Below are 23,315 nucleotides of genomic sequence, written 5' to 3'. Positions count from 1 at the left end.
AGGGGAAGTGATCAGGAGGGAGGGGGGTGATCAGGAAAGGGGAGAAGTGGTTGTCTGGGATGGGAGGATCAGGAGAAGGGAGGAAGGATCAGAGTGGGGGTGGCAACACTTTTTGCCTCCCCATTCAGTTAAGTACTTTTTAAAAATTACCTTTTTGGCATCCAGCAGTCTCTCGTTAAGGATTGCTAGTTCGGTTGCACGTAGACCACGTTTTCCAGTACATAGTCAGCTCAAGCTGTAATAAAGTTTATTATTTGAAATGTTAGTATTGAAATATTTGTGTTGCAACCTCATTGATTTTTACAATTACAAATGTATCCGTGACAGCAGTTTTCACTGATGCAGTAAAGGATTCATGCATTCAATTTTACTGTACACTTATGGTATTCTATGAAATTGAAGTTTTTCCTTTGGATATTTTAGGATTTGCTCTGATAATGATAAGGTTTTATTTTTATAGATTAGTTTTGTAAGCAGATTTATATTTTATAGTAGTCATTAATGCTTTGGACTTGCCAAACTGATATATTTTTAAGGACTTCTGCTCAGGTGACCATTGCAGTTTTTGGATCTTGACCTCTGTGTCCAGTATACGTTCCTATAACTTACCAGTACTTTGCACAACTCTGTCCCTTGAAATCCCTTTGAAGGGTGACCAACAGCCATGGCAGCTTGGTTCAGTAAAATTAAGTTAGAAATTATTCTAACAGTGCTGTGTGCAGTATTCTGTTGTGCTTGTGTTATGATCAGGTAAGGAGGGATCAAATGGCTCCCCTCTTTCTCCACTCCTCGTTTGACTGCAACATGTTTTCTTTTAGAAAAGGATATGCATGTCAATTCAGTGAGTGCTTAACTGTTTATATGCTATGATTGTAAGAAACACAAAGACAGGTTTCCTTGAGCTTTTCAAAAAGAAAAATCTGTACTTTAACCCGTTCTAAGAAAAATAATAAAAGAAGCTCCAACTTTAACACAAGGACAAACACACACAATTAAATGATATCTTTAAAGTCCAATAAAAATTAAAGTGGAATGGTTCTTGTAGGTTGATGACTTGGGTGCATCCTAGTTGGGCTCAATGTTCCTGCTGGTTTCAGCATCAAGGCAGTTTAAAGATAGGGGCAGACCATTTATCTGTTCCTCTGGAGACAGCAGCTGCTGGGTTGAGTTCTTTTTAAAATCACTGTCTGCGGCACATGGATAGTCAAACAAGAGACACGATTTGAGCTTGCATGATGGATGGAGAAAAAGGACAAGGCCCACGCAGGGGCCTTGCCATTTCGGCGTCTTTTCTGCTTCTGTCTCTGGACTGGAGAAAACAGTTTCGTAAACAGGGCTAGCTGGCTTGTCACATGATCCTCTCCCTCCAACTGACCGGTGTGACCTAAATATGGCCATGGCCAGTGTATTCCAGGTGGATGGTTTTGACTTGATTAGATCATGGTTGAGTGGTTTCCTTCCTGAGCCAGAGTTCATTGATTGAGGTATGCATGGTCCCCACCCAGGTGATTGTTGGGATGTTCTGTGAATGGGTTAGGAGACTATCCCATTCATACTCCTTCAAGGTAATTGTCTCTGCTGTGGTTTTCTAGACAGGTTTGCTCCACTTAATGGCTTTAGAATTTATTGTGTACAGTAGTGCAGATTTTCAACCATTTTAGAAGCTACAGTTTTAAGTCACTAGAATGTGGCTTCAGTCTTTATTAAAATCCAATCGTTGGTTTCCAGCCAACAGCAGAATTTTTCCATTGGTGAGCTGGGGGGGTGCAGGGCACGCTCGCCAATGCGAAAATGATGTCATCCTGCCCCATTTAAATATTCAGGAAGGCGGGGGGATAGCGCAATCAATTGTCCGCCTGCTAACCTGTCAATGGCCAACTGAGGCCATTGACGGTAGTTAAATCAATTAAAGGCCCTGCCCATCTAATCTTAAGGCTGGCGGGCAGGCCAGGAGCCCCAGCAGGCTTCAGAAAAGACATGGAACCTCATCCACCATGAGGTTTCATGTCGGTTTTAAAACACTTTAATAAATATTTATTAACGTGTCCCATCTCGTGTGACATTGCCACATGAGGGGGACATGTAATAATTTTTTAATTTTTCTATTTTTAAACTTTTAAAAACTTTCAGCCCTCTCCCTGAGACAGCACTTAGTCTCAGGGAGATGTGCACTCTTTCGCACGAATGGGTGAAAGAGCGCACTCTGGCAGTTGGGGAATTCTCTCTCCCCCCACCCACCCCCCCCCAACCAGCCTGCATAGGAAGCACATAGCGCTTGCCGTCGGGTGGCCCACTGGGTGGGCCTTAATTGGCCTGCCCACTTAAAATGGCAGCAAGGCCCGTTTCTGCGGCAGCGATCAGCTGCCCACCCACCGCTGAGCCATTCTGCCCATGGTCTTTTTTAATAAAGCATGTCTTTGAAACAGTTTGCAATTTTGAGTATTTTTACTATTTTGAGCACTATTATCTTTTAAATGAGAATCTGTTTTCTATCAGAAAAGATCTAAAAAATACACCGATGACAAATTTCTCCTTTTATAAAATAGAATTTGAAAATATTAACCATAGAATATTTCTTAGCTACCTTATTCACTGAATAAACTTTAAACAACATACAGTCTTAGTAGATTTCTATTTTGTCGAAAATAACTCCCGAAGGATAATTACATGTGGAAGAAGTATTGCTGAGATTGCATGCAACGGCATGATGAAAGACTCAATTGCAGCTAATTGAATAGAGGATGGAAGAATTGATTTTCATAAAGCTCTACAATCTAGATCCAAGATAAATAGGCTAGTGCTGTCAATCTAGAAATCAATTTGTGTTTCGTGCAATAGTGATCCCAAGATGTGACACACCCATATTTAGGAATTTCATTCCCTGTGCCTAAATGGTTAATCTCTGGAGAACCCTGCCACTTTTATAATGGAATCTGCAGGGCATTAAGTGTGGTAAAAGATTCTGCCACTCCTAGCATCAGAAGTGCAAAGAGAAAATCCCAGTGATCAATGGGATTTTATCAATTGTTTCTACCCTTTTCAAGGCTCAAAAATATTGACTCTGTTTTGAAGAGTCAGAATCTTCTGCAGACCATAAAAATGATGGAAGCTGACAATGTATGAGTCAGTTAACTTCACTATCACCAAGATTGAGGGTGACAAAAAAAGTAACAAATAATGGGAGGCATCTATAAAACAGTATTAATAGCCAGGAGGTCAAACAAAAATGTAGATTGCAAGAACCAACTTTGAGAAATGTACATGAAAATTGTGTGAAAAGATACCAGAAGCCCATCTAGACTTTCTTATACTCCTGCCTTGATTTCTGCAAATCTCTTCCAATAAATTTAATATTCAGATAACAACAGTTTTGTTTGGACCACTATTTGTTACTTTTTTTGTCACCCTCAATCTTGGTGATAGTGAAGTTAACTGAATCATACATTGTCAGCTTCCATCATTTTTATGGTCTGCAGAAGACTCTGACTCTTCAAAACAGAGTCAATATTTTTGAGCCTTGAAAAGGGTAGAAATAATTGATAAAATCCCATTGATCACTGGGATTTTCTCTTTGCACTTCTGATTCCACTTTCTTTTGTGGATATGATGTGTTGAAAGCCTCCTTTACTGGGAAAGAATGTTAATTCTGACAATTTTGAGAGGTGAAAAAAGTGAAAGTAACCTCAGGCAGGGTAGAATAGAGTAATTTTATTGGATACAAACTGAGATGAAATAAATTTGAGGCCATAATGTTTGAGAACTTAAATTTATTGCTAAACAAATTATTGTTAAGGAACAGTTCTAAAGGACCAGATTTTGCCGGAGCAAGGCATCTTACAGCATTGTCTTGTCGGTTAGACTTGTTCATGCACATTTAGGTTTTAAAAAAATATGCTTTGTAAGTTGCTAGAAGTGCAAATTAATAACGTGCACTCAGAGCAACAGGGCATTTGAGACTTGGTGAACAATGCAACAAACAATGTATCTTCACCAATGAGATTAAAAGATTGAGAAATAAATAGAGGAAGGACAGAGAAGGAGTGTGATTTAGAATGTATTATGAAATCAGATAGCGAAAGAGATGTAAAGAGAGGGAATCAAAGTTTGAGGGGAAAAATTGGAAAGTAAGATACGTTTAAAAAATGACAGTTCTTTAAATCTCCAACAACATTTCACAACCTGAGAGGTAATTCCACACTTACTTTGTCCCTAAAGTGACCAAGTATTTGTTGATCAATAGTCATTAACAATTTTCACTTTATTAAAGGGGTACTTGTGTTCTTCCAGATTTAACTTTCTGCAATATGTTCAATGGGCAGTTAATGTGTAAATGCAGAAACTTCATTAAAATTACAGGGAGGTCAAGGGTGAGAACCAATTTTCACAAAGCTAACAGAGAATGGTGCAAATCGGCCAGCAACTTAGTGATTTGCGATCAGGGGTCTCTGATCCGATTTACACAGTTTGCATGCAGTTATTTTTTTCAGCAAAATATTGTACAATGAAAAGAATTCAGCTTTAATAAAATACAGCTACCACAGTACTACATTTATAAATAAATTAATTGGAGAAGGAGCTGAATTAAAATTAAATAATAATATGGTTGATCACTTAAGCTTACATTACATATGTTGAACGGAGTTAAATTGCCAACATAGTGTTGAGTATGAAAAACAAAAACAGAATTGCCTGGAAAAACTCAGCAGGTCTAGCAGCATCGGCGGAGAAGAACAAAGTTGACATTTCGAGTCCTCGTGACCCTTCAACAGAACTGAGTAAAAATAGGAGAGGGGTGAAATATAAGCTGGTTTAAGGTGGGGGGTGGTGGTTGTAGGGACAAGCAAGCAGTGAAAGGAGCAGATAATCAAAAGATGTCACAGACAAAAGAACAAAGAGGTGTTGAAGGTGGTGATATTATCTAAAAGAATGTGCTAATTAAGAATGGATGGCAGGACACGCAAGGTACAGCTCTAGTGGGGGTGGGGTGAAATAAGACTAACAGGGCATAAAAGATATAGATTTAAAAATAATGGAAATAGGTGGGAAAAAAATCTATATAAATTATTGGAAAAAACAAAAGGGAGGGGGAAGAAATGGAAAGGGGGTGGGGATGGAGGAGGGAGTTCAAGATCTAAAGTTGTTGAATTCATATTCAGTCCAGAAGGCTGTAAAGTCCCTAGTCGGAAGATGAGGTGTTGTTCCTCCAGTTTGCGTTGGGCTTCACTGGAACAATGCAGCAAGCCAAGGACAGACATGTGGGCAAGAGAGCAGGGTGGAGTGTTAAAATGGCAAGCGACAGGGAGGTTTGGGTCATTCTTGTGGACAGACCGCAGGTGTTCTGCAAAGCAGTCGCCCAGTTTACGTTTGGTCTCTCCAATGTAGAGGAGACCGCATTGGGAGCAACGAATGCAGTAGACTAAGTTGGGGGAAATGCAAGTGACATGCTGCTTCACTTGAAAAGAGTGTTTGGGCCCTTGGACGGTGAGGAGAGAGGAAGTGAAGGGGCAGGTGTTGCATCTTTTGCGTATGCATGGGGAGGTACCGTAGGTGGGGGTTGAGGAGTAAGAGGTGATGGAGGAGTGGACCAGGGTGTCACGGAGGGAACGATCCCTATAGAATGCCACAGGGGGAGTGAAGGGAAGATGTGTTTGGTGGTGGCATCATGCTGGAGTTGGCGGAAATGGCGGAGGATGATCCTTTGAATGCGGAGGCTGGTGGGATGATAAGTGAGGACAAGGGGGACCCTATCATGTTTCTGGGAGGGAGAAGAAGGTGTAAGGGCGGATGCGTGGGAGATGGGCCGGACACGGTTGAGGGCCCTGTCAACGACCGTGGGTGGAAAACCTCGGTTAAGGAAGAAGTGTTGAGTATGGCATGCTTCTCAAAGATGCAATTTATATTTCTAGCATTATCACCAGAATATATGACACAAGTTGAGAAAAAAGGATGCAATATTCTTTCCATGTCTGAAAACTATTAAAGATCCATTTTTAGTTCACGCAGTTAAAATGACGACAGGATACTTAGGGTTTTTTGTTTTATTTGATTTACATTTGCATTAAATTTGCTTAAATCTGCAATTAAGTAGATCAGTGCGGTAACTTTCTGTTATGAAATGGTGTATCAATAAAATGGGGCAAGGTTGACAGTGGAAGTGAAATTGGAAAAGAGCTAGAAGTTAAAAAGGAGTGAAGCAATATCTTAGAGTGAAATGGTCAACTGATTGATGATGAGAAGGAAAATCTAATGGCCAAATATAAATAAGAGGGCTAGAAAATAAAATGTCACTTCTAGCAAACGTAAATGAGCCACAATTGTTGTTCATAATAGACAGAGTACGGACTGTACTCAACCAACCCCTGCTTGCAAAACCAAAGGAAAACATCTATTGCTACATGTGATTCTATGATTGGGCAGCACTTGCTGAACAATGCTGAGTGTGCCAATAGCTACACTAATATCCAATGTAAGGTAATCAATCGAACTTGGAAAGTGCTCATTTATGGTTGCTAGAAGTGATATACTTTCATATGGAGGGACCCATTCTCGCCAAACAAATGGAATTTGTTCAACCTTCGTGCCTTTTTTGAATTACCTGAGAGCTTGGGGAGCCTATAGTTCCCCATTGCTTTGGCCAAGGTATTGTCATTGTTGACTTGCCAATCAATCAGCATCCTTTTCTCCTATCGTATAAATTATTGTGATCACTTGAAATTTGGCATTCTTGCGTTTGTCCTGTCCTGGTGAGTACAAGATGAGAGCTTTGGCAACTTGTCTCTTTTTTCAGCAATATTCAACTTCTGTACTACCAAGTGACTCTTCAGAGATACTTCAATCCATGAACATCAGTTTAGTTCATGCTAAAGACAGGGATTGACAGGTTATAAAGAATTGCAATTCATCTTTTATTTTCTATTTGAATTTCTTTTGAATGATTTTGGAGTTGTTGTTGGCCCTGTCTTATGTTAAGCAGCTGAATTAATATACATAATTGACCTTGATTACCAAAGCACTCTAGTTTAGTAACTGCATTGATTTATTTTTCCTCATTGTAGTGTTCCTCGAATACAATCAAGACTTTTCTGCAACTGCATTTTATTTCCTATATTTCTTCGTTATTCTTGATTTACTAAAATGAACTAAAATACACACAGAAAAATATTAAAAATATAATACTTAGTTTTTTTGTAAATAGCTATTGCATATTTTGATCATCAAAATGAGACCAGCATCAAGGTTATAGTTTACATAGCTAGATGTAAAGAAAAGAGAAATAATTTGCATTTTAGTAACATTTTTATTAAATCCTTAGGGAAATCCAAAAAGCACTTTACATCACTGGATTATTTTTCAGGTGCAGCCACTGTTACATAGGCAAACATGGTAGCTGATTTGCTTACATAAAGAAGGTTCCATGAACAGAAAATGAATGAGTGACCAGATAATCTGCTTTTAGTGCTGCTTAATGATGCCAACGGTACAGGTTCAATCCCAGTACCAGCTGTGGCAGTTCATGGAGGCCTGCCCCCTTGCCTCACCCCATGTTTGAGGCAGAGTGGTGCCCCTCAAGTGATATAACCACCTGTGTCTCTCTGATAGAGACACCTATGGTCCCTTGTAGACTATGACTAATTACTGACTCTTGAGGGAAGAATATTGGCCTGGACACTGGGAAAGCTTTGCATTGTTCTTTGTATTGTGATAAAAAAGTTGCATTTTTATAATATTTTTCATGACCACAGGAAAATCTAAAGTCCTCCACAGTCAATTAAGCACTTTTAAAGTAGTCACTGTTGTAATATAGTGAAATGGGCAGCCAATTTGCACACACGATCCCACAAACAGCAGTGTATTAAACATTTGACCAATTATTTAACTAATCTGTTAGGAATTTGAAAATTCATGGTGGTTCTTTTTAATGTATTAAATGAAAACACTAGCTACATTCAGAAAGACTTTTTATTACTGGGACTCTCACACACTATCTAGATCAGCGTGATTAGTCAACTCTTTTTTGAAAGGTAATAAATTACATTGAAGGCTTTGAAAATTTGGCTGCAAAATTTGGTTCCCCAACCCTGCTTGTGTTGGTGCTAAACAAGCCTGCAGTTTGTCAAATGACAGCCAAACACTTCCAGCAAGGTTGGAAATTGAATGACAAGTGACTGGAAGCTTGGGGCTGGGGGAAAGATAGTGTACATGCCATTACCAGAGGGCAATGTCTGTTACAGAGAAATCAGATGAGGACTTTGATGGAGCAGACATCTGTTACTTGCACCTTTCCTGGTAAGGCTGCACTTGCTAGCCAGGCAACAGGTCTTTGATATCTGAAAACAAAAATGGAGAAGGGGAGGGTTGGGGTGGTGGAAGGTGTGTGGAGTGGAAAGCAAAAGGTCACTCTATCTGCAGCTTGCAGTTCGTGCCAGGATGAGGTGGTATTTAAGAAAGGGCATAAGGCAGGAACATACTTTCATCCTTAATGTTCTCAGTGAAGTCAGATGCAGTGACCTCTGTAACTCTTGGCCCTGTAATGCAGAGCACTGTCTCCTCCAAAGGGCTCAGGTGATGTAGGTGTACCTGTCCCTCAACAATTATCAGATGCTCCCTGAGGCTACATGCAACCTTGTGCTCCAAGAGAGGGAAGGATGTCTGTGAGTGTGTTGCAATGTATTTGAGTAATGTGCCTACCCGTGCTGAATAGCTGGCAGTATGCAGAAACTGTGCGTGTGAGGCTGGCAGTATTGGCAAGTGTCTGAAGTTGAGTTGGAGAAGCTGATTGGTTGGCATCAGTCATGATTACTGATGGATAAGTGATAGGACTGTGGTGCATTAAGCAATGAGAGAGGTTGGTGGTGCAGTGGGTGGAAGGTGTCACTTGTGGATGCACTCACTAACCTGGACCATTTGTGTGAGGTAATTGAACACTTTCTGAGGTAACAGCCAGATCCTTTTGAGTCTGACTCTGGGAATTGATTTCCATGACCACCTGCTCCGATTCCCTGTAAAAACATCATCTCTCTCATCTTGGCCTCCAGAGCCACATCAGAGAACCTGGGATACCTGTCTCGAGCCTTTCCTGGTCACCTGCTGAGTATGCAGCCAGTCGGCAGCATGTTTCACCACAATTGTTGAAATGAACAGGCAGCACGAAGTTTGTCGTCTGCCTGCCTCAGTTCGACCAATTGTGGGGTAATCATGCAATGTGACTACCGTGCCTCTCATGGGTATAATTAAATTTTGAGGCCATTGCATTTTGTCATAGCCATTTGTTTATGTTTGATTTGTTAAATTTTAATTGCTAACCAAAATGTGACATAAATTAATGGTATGATAGCAATTGAAAATGCAATTTCAAATTTCTCTATTAATACAGTCTAGTTGTAATGCATGCAAAATGCAGGCGGTGATACAAAAGTCCCAATTCATAATTGCATTGTTTGGAGCTTTATATTATATATAACTTGCAGAAGACATGCAGCAAGATCTGGGCAACATTGAAACTCGGGCTGGTAAGTGGCAAGTATCATTTGTGGCACGATGGCCAGGCAATGACCATTTCCAACAAGAGTCTAACCACCTTTCCTTTACATTCAAAGGCAATACCACTGTCGAATCCCCCACCATCAATACCCTGGCGATCACCATAGAACAGGAATGCAACTGGACCAACCATGTTAATATTGTGGCTGCAAGAGCAGGTCACAGGCTGGGGATCCTGTGGCAAATGACTCAAGTCTAAAATCCCCAAAACCTGCCCACCATCTACAAGGCAGAAGTCAGGAATGTGATGGAATACTGTGCACTTGCCTGGATGAGTACAGCTCGGATAACACTCGAAGCTAGACATGATCCAGAATAAAGCAGCCTGCTTGACTAGTATGCCATCCACCATCTCAAATATTCACTCCATAACAATCTACTATCAGCACACAGTGGCAGCAGTGTGTACAACTACACGATGCACTGCAGCACCTTGCCAGGGTGTTAAGACAGCACCTCCCAAACCCACAATCTCTACTGCCTATAAGAATAAGGGCAGCAGGTGCGTGGGAACATCAGCAAATTCAGGTTCTCTTCCAAGTTTTTAATTTACTCATTCACAGGATGTGGGCATTGCTGGCTATGCCAGCATTTATTTCCCATCCCTAATTGCCTTTGAGTAGGTGTTGGTGAGCCGTCGCCTTGAACTGCTGCAGTCTACATGGTGTAGATACATGTCCGCAGGTTTGGAAGGTGCTGTTGAAGGAGTCTTGGTAAGCTGCTGCAGTGCATCTAGTAGATGGTACACACTGCTGCCAGTGTGCACTGGCAGTGGAGGGAGTGAATTTAAGGTGGTGGATGGGGTGCCAAACAAGCGAGCTGCTTTTTCCTGGATGGTGTTGAGTTTTTCGAGTGTTGGTGGAGCTGCACTCATCCAGGCAAGTGGAGAGTATTCAATCACACTCCTGACTTGTGCCTTGTAGATGATGGACAGGCTTTGGGGAGTCAGGAAGTGAGTTACCCTCCACAGAATCCCCAACCTCTGACCTGCTCTTTTAGCCACAGCATTTATATGGCTGATCCAGTTCAATTTCTGGTCAATGGTAACCTCCAGGGTGTTGAAAGTGGGGTATTCAGTAATCATAGTGCTATTGAATTTCATGGGGAGATGGTTGGATTTTCTCTTGTTGGAGATGGTCATTGCCCAGCACTTGTGTTGAAGAGTCATACAGACTTGAAACGTTAACTGTATTCCTCTCCGCAGATGCTGCCAGACCTGGGTTTTTTCAGGTATTTTTATTTTTGTTTTGGATTTCCAGCATCTGCAGTTTTTTGCTTTTACCTTACTGAATATTATTCAGGTCTTGCTGTATATGGACACAGGCTACTGAGGAATTGTGAATGGTGCTGAATATTGTGCAATCATCAGCGAACATCCCCACTTTTGACTATATGATGGAGGGAAGGTTATTGATGAAGCAGCTGAAGATTGTTTGATCTAGGACACTACCCTGTGGAACTTGTGCAGCGATGTCCTGGGACTGAGATGATTGACTTCCAACAACCACAACTGTCTTCCTCTGTGCTTGGCTAGACTCCAACCAGGAAAGTTTTCCTCCTGATCTCTATGGACTTCAGATTTGCTCGGGCTCCTTGGTGCCACGCTTGGTCAAATGCTGCCTTGATGTCAAGCGCAGTGGTCACTCCTACCAATACTGTCGTGGACAGATGCATCTGCAACAATTAGTTTGGTCAGGGCAAGGTCACATAGGTTTTTCCGTCTTGCTTTTGGTTCCCTCGATCTCCTGCAGACACAGTATAGTAACTATGTCCTCTTGGACTCAGACAGCTTGTTCAGTAGTAATGCTACGAGCCACTCTTGGTGATCAACATATGAACATAGGAATTAGGAGCAGGGGTAGACCACTTGGCACATTGAGCCTGCTTCACCATTCAATAAGATCATGGCTGATCTGATTGTAACTTCAATTCCATATTCCCACCTGCCCCCGATAACCTTTCACGCCCTTGCTTATCAAAAATCTGTCTAGCTCCGCCTTAAAAATATTAAAGACTCTGCCTCCACCGCCTTTTGAGGACGAGAGTTCCAAAGACTATCTACCCTCAGAGAAAACTATTTCTCCTGATTTCTGTCTTAAATGGGTGACCCCTTATTTTTAAACAGTGACCCCTAGTTCTAGTTCTTCCTGCTCTGAAGTTGGACTCAAACATGAACTCTTTCTCTCTCCACAGATGTTGCCATACCGGCTGAGCTTTTCTAGCATTTTCTGTTATTTTTTTCAGATTTCCAGCATTCACAGTATTTTGCTATTATTTATCCCTAGTTCTAGATTCCCCCACAAGATAAAACATCATTTCCACATCCACCCTGTCAATACCTCCTCAGGATTTTCAATCAAGTCGCCTCTTACTCTTCTAAACTCTATCGGATACAAGCCTAGCCTGTCCAACCTTCCCTCATAAGAGAACCCTCCCATTCCAAGTATTAGTCCAGTAAACCTTCCCTGAACTGCTTCCATTGCCTTTACTTCCTTCCTTAAATAAGGAGACCAATACTGTACACAGCACTCCAGGTGTAGTCTCACCAATGCTCTGTATAATTGAAGCATAACATCTCTACTTTTGTATTCCATTCCCCTCACAATAAACAATAACATTCTATGAGCTTCCTTAATTATTTGCTGTCCCTGCATACTAGCCTTGTGAGATTCATGCACTAGGATACCAGATCCCTCTGCATTTCTGAGCTCTGCAATCTCACCATTTAGATAATATGTTTTTTTTATTATTGCTGCCAAAATGGACAATTTCACATTTGCCCCCATTGTACTTCATTTGCCAGGCTTTGCCCACTCATTTAACCTATCTATATCCCTTTGTAGCCTCCCTATGCCCCCTTCATAACTTATTTCCTTCATGTCTTTGTATCATCAGCAAACTTAGCAACCTTACCTCGGGTCCCTTCATCTGAGTCATTTATATAAATTGTAAAAAATTGAGGCCTCAGCACTGATCCCCATGGCACACCACTCGTTACACCTTGCCAACCAGAAATGACCCATTTATACCTCCCTGTTTCCTGTTAGCTAGTCAATCTTCAATCCATGCCATTATGTTACCCCCTACACCATGAGCTCTTATTTTCCACAGTAACCTTTGATATGGCACCTTATCAAATGCTTCCTGGAAATCTAGGTACAGTACATCGACTGGTTCCCCTTTATCCACAGCACATCTTACTTCTTCAAAGAACTGCAATAAATTGGTTAAACATGATTTCCCTCTCTCAAAACATGTTGAATCTGCCTGATTACTTTGAATTTATCTAAGTGCCCTGCTATGACATCTTTAATAATAGCTTCCAACATTTTCCCTATGACAGATGTTAAGCTAGCTCTCTGTAGTTTCCTGCTTTCTGTCTCCCCACCTTTTTGAATAAAGGAGTTATATTTGCTATTTTCCAATCTAATGGAACCTTCCCTGAATCTAGAGAATTTTGGAAAATCAGAGCAAATGCGTCAGCTAACTAGCGACTTTTTTAAGACCCTAGGATAAAACCCATCAGGACCCGGGGACTTGTCAGCCGAAGCTGCAACAATTTGTACCATTTTCCTGATTATGGTAATTTTCTTGTTTCTCCCTCCCTTCCATTTCTTGATTTACACCAATTTCTGGGATTTTACTTGTATTCTCTATAGTGCCGATCAACGTAAAATATCTGTTCAATTCATCTGACATCTCCTTATTTTCCATTATTAATTGCCTAGACTCACTTTCTATAGGACTAACGCTCACTCTGTTAACTGTTCTTTTTTTAAATATCTATAGAAACATTTACTAACTGTCTTTATATTTCTGGCTAACTTTCTTTCCTACTCTAATTTTTCCCTCCTTATTAATCTTTTAGTCATTCTTTGCAGTTTTTTATATTCTGCCCAATCTTCTGACCTGCCACCCATCTTTGCGCAATTAAATGCTTTTTCCTAAAATTAAAGATAGTATCAAACTTAATTACTTAACCTTGGAATTTTGTTTTTCTCGTTGGCATGTATCTATTCCGTGTATTCTGAAATATCCCTTTAAATTATAGTCGGACATTGAAGTTCCCCACCCAGAGTACATTCTGTGCGCATGCCATACTCAGTGCTTCTCCCACTTGGTATTCAACACAGAGGAGCACTGATTTGTCAGCGGAGAGAGTGGGAGTGGTGGGAGGGAGCAGTAGGTGGTAGTCAGAAGGAGGTTTCCTTGCCCTTGTTTGACCTGATGCCATGAGACTTCATGGTGTCCAGAGTCAGTGTTGAGGACTCCCAGGGCAACTGCATACAATTGTGGCACACCTCTGGTGGGAAAGGACATACCTAGGGAAGGTTATGGTGGTGCCTGGGACATTGTCTACAAGGTACCAGTGAATGTGACTACTTCAGGCTGTTGCTTGACTAGTCTGTAGGATAGCTCCCCCAATTTTGGCATAAGCCCCCAGATGTTAGTAAGAAAGCTTTTGCAGGGCCGATAGTGCTGGGTTTGCTCTTGTCATTTCTGGCGCCTAGGTTGATGCCCAGCGGTCTGTCTAGTTTCATTCCCTTGGACTTCATAGCAGTTTGATACAACTGAGTGGCTTGCGAGGCCATTTACGAGTAAACCAGATTGCTGTGGATCTGGAGTCACGTGTAGATGAGACCAGGAAATAACAGCAGATTTCCCTCCCTAAGAGACATTAGTGGGTTTTTATGACATCAACAATGGTTTCATGGTCACCATTACTAAGACTAGCTCTTATTTCCTGATTTTATTGATTTGAACCCGTGTCCCCAGTGCATTAGCCTGAGTCTCTGGATTACTATTGCAGTGACAGTGCCACTATGCCACCGCCTCCCCCTTATCCTGACTTAGAAATATATTATCGTTCCTTCTTTGTTGCTGGGTCAGAATCCTGAAATTCTCTACCTAATAGCACTATGGGAATTCCTCCACCACAAACACTGCAGTGGTTAAAGAAGGCAACTCACTACCACTTTCTTGGGGACAATTAGGGATCGTCAATGAATGCTGGTCTTGCCAGTATTGCCAGCATCCCATGATCAAATTTTAAAAATTTATTGTTTTACAATCCTTGAAGAAATCTATAACAAAAAACTAAGTGTGTGAAACATAGAAGTCTTTCAATGTTAATTATCTTGATTGACAGAGGAGTCAAAGGGTTTAGTGGGTAAACAGGAAAGTAGATTTTGGGTGACAGTCAGATCAGCTGTGATCTTATCAAATGGTGGAGCAGGCTTGAGGGTCTGAATGGCCTAATCCTGCTCCTAATTTTTTATATTCATAAGTGGCTTAGGCATTAACTGATTAACATTTGGTGTACATAAGAATCAGTAAGTGGGTGGCTGATATATTCACATAGGAGACTGTGGCCTAATTTTTGCTAAAATGAAGAGGCTTAGTGAAAATGGCTACAGAGGCCAGATCCAGGAGTCCCTCCCCTGAATCCACCCTACACCATGGAGGTCTGGATCTGGAAGTCCTGTCCCTGAACCCCACCCCCACCATATTCATGGTGGGAGTGGTGGGGGGGTGGCTGAGCGCTGTGGTGGTGCTGGTGGGTGGAAGGGAACGGGGTGGGTCACAACTCTTCACATCTATGGTTCATGGAGGCAACTGCCTGTTAAAGTACTCCTGCCTTCAGGCAGTTCTGATTTTGACTAGTGAACAGTCAAAAACACGGCTTGTGCATTATAGACCTGGTAAAAGAAAGTCCAAATTTTATTTGGTGAGATTGGGTACGCTTTTAGATATGGTCCCAGGACATCTTTAGGAAAGATTAGCAGGAAAAACTGTAGCTGAACAATGGGCTACCTTTAAAGAAGAAATGGTTTGGGCATAGTCAATGTATCTTCCCTCAAAAGGAACGGTAGGGCAAACAAATTCAGAGCTCCCTGGATGAAAAAGGAGATAGAAATTAAGATAAAGAAGAAAAAGTGTGCTTATGACAGATGTCAGGTAGGAAATACAATTGAGAACCAAGCTGAATACAAAAGGTTGAGAGAAGTGAAAAAGCAAATAAGCGAAGCAAAGATGGGTTATGAGGAAAGACTGACAGCCAACATAAAGTCGATTCCCAAAGTTTTCTATTGAAGTAGTAAGAGGGTGGTAAAAGGAGGAGTAGGGCCAATTAGGGACCAAAGAGGGGATTTATACACGGAGACAGGGCTTGGCTGAGGTGTTAAATGAAACGTTGCATCTGCCTTTACCAAGGAAGCAGATGCTACCGAGGCCACGGTGACAGGGGAGGAAACTCTGTCACTAGAAAGGTTCAAAATTGACTAGGAGGAAGTGTTGAATAAACTGTTGGTACTTAAAGTTGACAAGGCACTGAGACCAGATGAGATGCATCCAAGAACAATGAAGGAAATAAGACAGGAAATTGCAGGGACACTGACCATAACCTTTCAGTCTTCCTTAGACTTGGTGGAGGTGCCAGAGGACTGGAGAATTGCAAACATTATGCCCTTGTTCATAAAAGGTTGTAAGGGTAAGCCTGGCAATTACAGACCAGTCAGTTTAACTTTGGTGGTGGGGAAGCTTCTTCAAACAATTATCCAGGATAGAATTAATAGTCACGTGGAAAAATGTGGATTGATTAGGAAGAGCCAGTGTAGATTTCAAAAGGGGAAATTGTATTTAACTAACTTGGTGGAGTTTTTTGAAGAGGTAACAGAGAGAGTTGATGAGGGTAATGCTGTTGATGTGGTGTACATGGACTTTCAAAAGCCATTCGATACAGTACCACAGAACAAACTTTTGAGAATAGATGTAGCTCACGGAATAAAAGGCAATAGCAACATGGATACAAAATTGACTGAGCAATAGGAAACAGAGGGTACTGGTCAATGGATATTTTTCGGGCCGGAAGAAGGTTTGTAGTGGAGTTCCCCAGGGGTCAATATTAGGACCCTTGCTTTTCCTGATATATATTAATGATCTAGATCTTGGTGTGCAGGGGACAATTTCAAAATTTGCAGATGATACGAAGCTTGGGGAGCATTATAAACTGTGAGGAGGTCAGTATAGAATTTCAAAAGGACATAGACAAGTTAGTGGAGTGGGCAGATAGTGGCAGATAATGTTCAATGCGGAGAAGTGTGGGATGATGCATTTTGGTTGGAAGAACATGGAGAGACAATATTTTTTTAAAAAGGGTGCAATTCTTAAGGGGGTACAGGAGCAGAGGGGCCTGGGTGTACATGTGCATAAATCATTGACGGTGGCAGGATAGGTGGAGAGAGCAGTTAATAAAGCATACAGAATCATAGGCTATATTAATAGGAGCATAGAGTACAAGAGCAGGGAGATTATGCTGAGCATATATAAGACACCAATTGGACCTCAGCTGGAGTACTGTGTATAGTTCTGAGCCACACTATAGAAAGGATGTGAACGCATTGGAGAGAGTGCAGAAGAGGTTTACAAGAATGGTTCCAGGGATGAGAAAATTTTGTTATGAAGGTAGTTTTGAGAGCTTGGGTCTGACCTCCTTGAAGAGGAGAAGGCTAAGAGGAGATTTGTTGGAGGTGTTCAAAATCATGAGGGAGCTGGATAGAGTACAGAGGGAGAAACTGTTCCCACTTGTAAAAGGATCGAGAACAAGAGGGTACAGATTTAAAATGATTTGCAAAAGAAGCTAATGTGATGTGAGAGAAACTTTCTCACACAGTGAGTGGTCCGGGTCTGGAATGCACTGTCTAGAAGTGTGGTGAGGCAGATTCATTTGAGGCATTCAAGAGGGAATTAAATGATTTTTAAATAGAAACAATTTGCAAGGGTACAGGGAAAGAGCAGGAGAGTGTCAGAAAGCCATAATGCTCATTTGGAGAGCTGGTGCATGCATGATGGGCCGAATGGCCTCCTCATGCACCATAACATTCTGTGATTCTGTAAGATGCCTTTTGGAGAGGTCAAGTACCCTTTGGGATTGTTAGAAGTAGATATGGATGTGCATAATATAATGGTAGACTGTCAAAGGGAACTGTCAATTCATTTAAATCTCCTGTCCTTTACATATTTGGGGGGGGAAAAAACTGTCTGCAGTGTTTAAAAAAGAATCAGTGCTTGCTGTTGACATAGGCCTGGAGGTTATCATTATTCAATTAGTGCTGCATGACTGATTTCACAAGCTATCATTATCACATTGGGCACCTGTCAGTTCGCAGTTTGATTGACAGCTCCAAGTGCTTATAAATTCTCAAAAGTGGGACTGTCAATACAGATGTTTGCTGTTATAAGAGATTAAGTATTTGAAGGGAGTTAAATGTGGTCAATGGGCTTTTATCAATGAGAGTGTTTTTTCAATGAATTCATCAATTAACACTTAAATTTATTTAATTTCAACATGGGTCCTGAGACCTGTCCAGGCTGTAAAGGCAAAGGGGTGGTGGGTTGGGGCATGGGTTGGAACTAATTTGGCTTAGGAACTATAAGGGGCCATGGGGGTAGGTGGGGAGGCATAGGTTGGCATGGAGGGTATGGGGCCATGGGGGAATTGGGTGGAGAGGCATAGATTGGTGTAAGGGGTATATAGGGCCATGGACATGGCAGGGGCATAGATTGGCATGGAGGGTAAGCGGGACCATGCGGATTTGGTGGTGGGATATAAGTTGGCATGGAGGGTATGAGGGCCTTGATGGGGTGAATGTAGGGCATAAGTTGGCATGGAGGGTACAGGGCACCATGGGTGGCATGGGTTGGCGTGGATGGGACATAGGAAAATGTAGGAGGTGAGGAGATGTGAGGATTGAGGGCTGCAGGGCAATTTTTTTGTGTTTTGTTTTTTCAAAGCTGTGACAAAGGCCTGCTTCAGTGCTGTGGAACATTCTGCCTAGCCAGTCTCCGCACCTGGCAGCCTCCGTGCTGCCTCTGCACTGTTTTTGGGGTTACCTGCCATTCTCCATTTGGATCAGTGTTTTGGCATTTTGATCAATATAGTTAAAGTTTAATTTGGCCAGAGGTGTAGTGGACATAACCTGAAATTCAATAAGTAATTTAGTCCCGTTGTGGTTAATTACTAAATTCAGGCTACATGAACAGTATGGCAGCAAGGAAAAGAATAAGGTTTCAGCTCATAGAAGTTATCGTCTGCTTAATCAAACTATCATCTAGCCGTTCTCAAAAACAGTGCAGAGGCAGCACAGAGGCTGCCAGGTGTGGAGACTGGCTAGGCAGAATGTTCCACAGCACTGAAGCAGGCCTTTGTCACAACTTTGAAAAAACAAAACACGAAGAAACTGCCCTGCAGCCCTCAATCCTCACGTCTCCTCACCTCCTACATTTTCCTATGCCCCATCCACGCCAACCCATGCCACCTATGGTGCCCTCTACCCTATATGCCAACTTATGCCTTACATTCACCCCACCATGGCCCTCATACCCTCCATGCCAAACTATCATCTAGCCGTTCTCAACACAAGGTGTTGGGAAAAAGCCTACATTTATTTCGGCATGAGTACATTTGGAAGTACGTTAATCCTATTTGATGGCTAATATTTTGAAGAAATCTATCTTTTCTAAATCTATTTTGTTTTTCACTTCAGTTGTGAAGAATAGTGCAAGGTGCATTGGTTAAGTGGATTCACATTATTTTGACAAAATATGCATTTGTTCATTGTTATGTTTGTTAGGGAGAGAGTGTCCATAACAAGATGTGTATTGTAGAGGGAGTGCTTTAAACTTTTTGAGTGTTGTGACTTTTAACACAAGTAAGGCTTTCTAGTTGGTTTAAAATCAGAAGTTAAGATGAACATTTATTCACACGACACCAACAAAAACACTCATTCCATCAAACATACAACACAAGTAAAGATGAGCTCTGGAGATGAAATATGCAGTAGATTGTTAATGGAATCACAAGAAGCAAATTTCATGTTTAAATCACTCTATTAAGATGCACGTGGTGGAAGCTGATGAGTTCTCTCTTGTTCTTTGGAGATGAATGAAAGTTGGATATCTCTGGGTTTCCAGACAGAGTTGTGGCCGAGTTTCTATAGAGGTGAATCTTTGCAGGTGAAGACAAATTAGTTTCTCTGTCACTGCCTAAGTTGACTGGATGCATTAGGCAGGGATCCTTTTTTGTGGGAGGATGGTCCTTCTTGTGTCCTATTGGTCTCCAGACTGACTTGTCTCTGACTGGTTCTTGGAATAACAAGATTTGTTATCTGAAGTCAGTTTTGATCATGTGACCACATGATCAATACTTCTGTTGTCCACTCAAATGATTAGAAGTTAGAAGCCATTGCTACACAATGGTGGGAATGTGTGCTGGTTGTTCACACCTGCTTGTGATAAACTGGTTTCTCCACACCTCTTTTAAGTTTCAAGCTCGCAGTTACTGAGTCTGTGGATGACCATTGAATTTGAGTTTCGATAAATATCCAGATAATAGGTGTAAGTTCACAAGTGGTTTTGCATTTTGAATGTCTTTTCAAAAGAGGGTCTTCCACCCACGGATGTTTTTCATTTCAATTACTTTCCAGGAACATGTTCAGACATGAGCTAATCCTTGTCCGAATAAACTGCAAAAGGTTACCTGACATTTGGTGGCTGTATTTGCAGCATATTGCCCACTTTTTAAAGGAAAAATCAATTTCAAAGAATGAATAAAGTCCCTATTTTGAAAGTCAGGAATATGCTACTAGGCATGACACGTTTTTAAAAAAAAACCTAATAAGGTCTTTAATTGGCAGATAGCTTCTTGATAAACAAGGGGATAAAAGGTGGTTGGGGGTAGGCGGTAATGTGGAGTTGGGGCTACGATCAGATCAGCCATGATCTTATTTAATGACGGAGCAGGCTTGGCCAGGGGCCAAATGGCCAACCCCATGTTCCTAATTCATTTGATTGTATGTAACAGTTTGTAATTTGCAGAATCAACTGTCTATACTGTTTAATGATGCTTATTCTTAGACAATTATATTTTTAAAAAAATGTTTTTTAGTATTTTATGATTGCTTGCACACAACATACCACTGGAGACAGGTAAGAATAGACGAAACAAAAATAACAATGCACAATTTTTAATGTGCAACCACAAAACATGAAGGAAGTTGCCAAAGATGAGCTTCAGTGATGATTGTCTGCAATGCTGATGCAGGCTTTCTTATTTTAAAGAAAAGCATTTGCCTCATAAAGTACCTTTCAGTATGTTTTCAAGAAGGGTAGTAGAAGTTTAGAACTCTCCTTCGCAAACAATAATTGATGCTAGATTGATTGTAAATTTAAAATCTGAGGTTGATAGATTTTTATTATCCAAAGTTTTTAAGCAATATGGGGCAAAGGAAGGTGTATGGAATTGGGTCCTAGATCAGCCTCATTTAACGGTGGATCAGGCTCGAGGGGCTAAATAGCCTACTTCTGTTCGTATGTTTTGTATTATGAATTTCTTTGATATCAGGAGCGAATAATATGTGCCTGCCGCCAAAAGCCCCACAAATAATTGCAGTTGTTTACGCAGTGAGTTGTTACAAGTTGGAATGTGTTGCCTGACAGGATGGTATAAACAGATTCAGTAGCAAGTTTATTTTTTACTTAATTTTTTGAAGCCATAGAATAATGAAGCATTAAACAGTTGGGTACAAAGCAAAAGGTCTGAAAACAGTTCCTAAGGGATTAAATAAACAAAACAATCAGGTCCATCCCTTTGATTACTTACATATATTACTGAAAAGAGACTTTTTTTTCTCAAAGCTTTTGTCTTGCACTGGAGAGAATTTGCAAGAAAATTCAGGGGAAACAGCATATTTATACTGTATGAGAAGAGAGTGCTGATTGGTTGGCAAGTAGACTCTGGTCAAGGCATTGCAACTGGTGCATTCTCCATGGCAATGCCTCTACCAATCAGAGTCCACTTGCCAACCAATCAGTACTCTCTTCTCATGCAGTATAAATGTTGTTTCCCTTTACATTGGTATATTCTTGCGAATTCTCCTGATTAGTGCAAGATGAATAGCCTTGACAAAAAATTATTTTTTCAGCAATATATATATATATATATATATATTGAGATTAAGCATTTCTCAGGAAGAAAATAAGCAATCATTTCCTCAGCAGAATGCAACCTTAGTATGAATTATGTAAGTGCAAGCTTTGGAATCTTTACCACCCTCATATGGCCTGGTGAGCCACACAAGCACTGACACTAAGGTAGGAGCAGATGGGGGCCCTGACCCAAAGTGGGTTGGGAGCAGTGACCCAATTGCAATTTTTGCAGAATTAGCCAATTAATGGCCAGAGGGTATGTCCTGCATACAATTAAGGCTGACAAGCCTGGATGCCCAATAGGAGATCTTCCAGCACTGAAGCAGCTGCAGCCTGCCATTGCAGGTAAGGGCGAAAGAGGGTGCTTTCATCTTGGGAAGCCATCTCTGCACTTTTAAAATATTTGAAATTAAAAATGGCCACAGCAGCCAGACCGCCATTGTGGACGGTGGCCTAGGGTCTCAACTGTAACCAGGTGGGTATAATAGTGCACTGGTGGTGGGGTAGTGGGGGTGGGGGGCATTGTAGATGGCGGAGGCTGGTGCTTTAAAGTATTCCTGCAGTGCTGACCTCCTCAGTATGCTGCTGGATGTCCATCTCCAGGCAGCTGCTGTGTTCCCAATGCCCAGGGAAATTTCCAGTTGGCCTCTAATCAATGGCCTTAAATGGCCTTTCAATTGAGTTAACAAGCTTCATGTCACTTTTGGGCAGATAGCCCTTCTGCGCCCAATCTGGCTTCCAGGAAAATGACTGGCAGTTGGGACTGCGGCAAAAATTCTGCACCTGCCTGCTTCAGTTCCCATCTCCATATCGGCACCAAAATTCTGCCCGAATATGCTTTTTAATACAATCTGTTTAAAGGGCACACTATTTTTTGAAAGTTAGCTGACATTTCCTGATATTTTCAAGTTACAAACACAGAGGCATGCTTATTGCATGGGTGCCTGATGAGGAACATACATATATGTTCTTTTCTGGCAATTCGTATTAGTATGTTCCTTTAGAAGATATAGTATTATGGGCTTTAAGTAGTTTGTCAGATGAGAAAGGGAAAACATACTGCACATTGGGGTAATTAGTACAGTTAAGAAACAAAACAGTCTAAAATAGTGTCCTTAAGAAGGAAGATATGATGTGACTTAGAGGAAAAGGATAGCGAAGGATGGAACAAAAGGACAAAAAGGTACTGTAAAGCACCAATTTTTAGGCAACTAGAAACACTAATTAGAATAAATAACATGATGTTGTGACCTGACATAAACTTAGTTAAAGTTAGGACAATGTTCCCAGTTAAAATATTCAGGAGGGGTAAAGATGAAAAAATAAGCATGGGTGGTCTCATTAAATAAAGACACAGATTATAGCCATGTGATGCTCAGATAGAAGCTTTAGTTAACAAATAAAGGATATGTTACCATATTGGAAATGAATTATCGACTAATGAATAGTGGGGAAGAAATGCTGAGTGAGTAGACAACTTCGTGAGGTTAGCAGTATTAATTGGGTTGCAGTAATGGAGGATTTTAATTACCCTAGGATAACCAGAGTAAGCCACAATTTTGTGTCAAATTGGGAGAATTCTTAGGACCCCAGGATTATTTCCTTAATTAGTACATTGCATCCCCAGGAAAATGTAATAATAAATCTGGTTCTGGGTAACAAACCAGGATAATAAGTGACCTATAGTTCAGAGAAAACATGACACCAACGCTATGAACTAATTTGGGTTCACACTGAAAATAGGTAAGGAAAAAGGATTCAAGATAAAGATGTTGGATTCAAAATTAAAT

This window comes from Carcharodon carcharias, chromosome 25, assembly GCF_017639515.1.
Source record: "Carcharodon carcharias isolate sCarCar2 chromosome 25, sCarCar2.pri, whole genome shotgun sequence".
Lineage (NCBI taxonomy): Eukaryota > Metazoa > Chordata > Chondrichthyes > Lamniformes > Lamnidae > Carcharodon > Carcharodon carcharias.
This window is presented reverse-complemented; position numbering follows the sequence as displayed.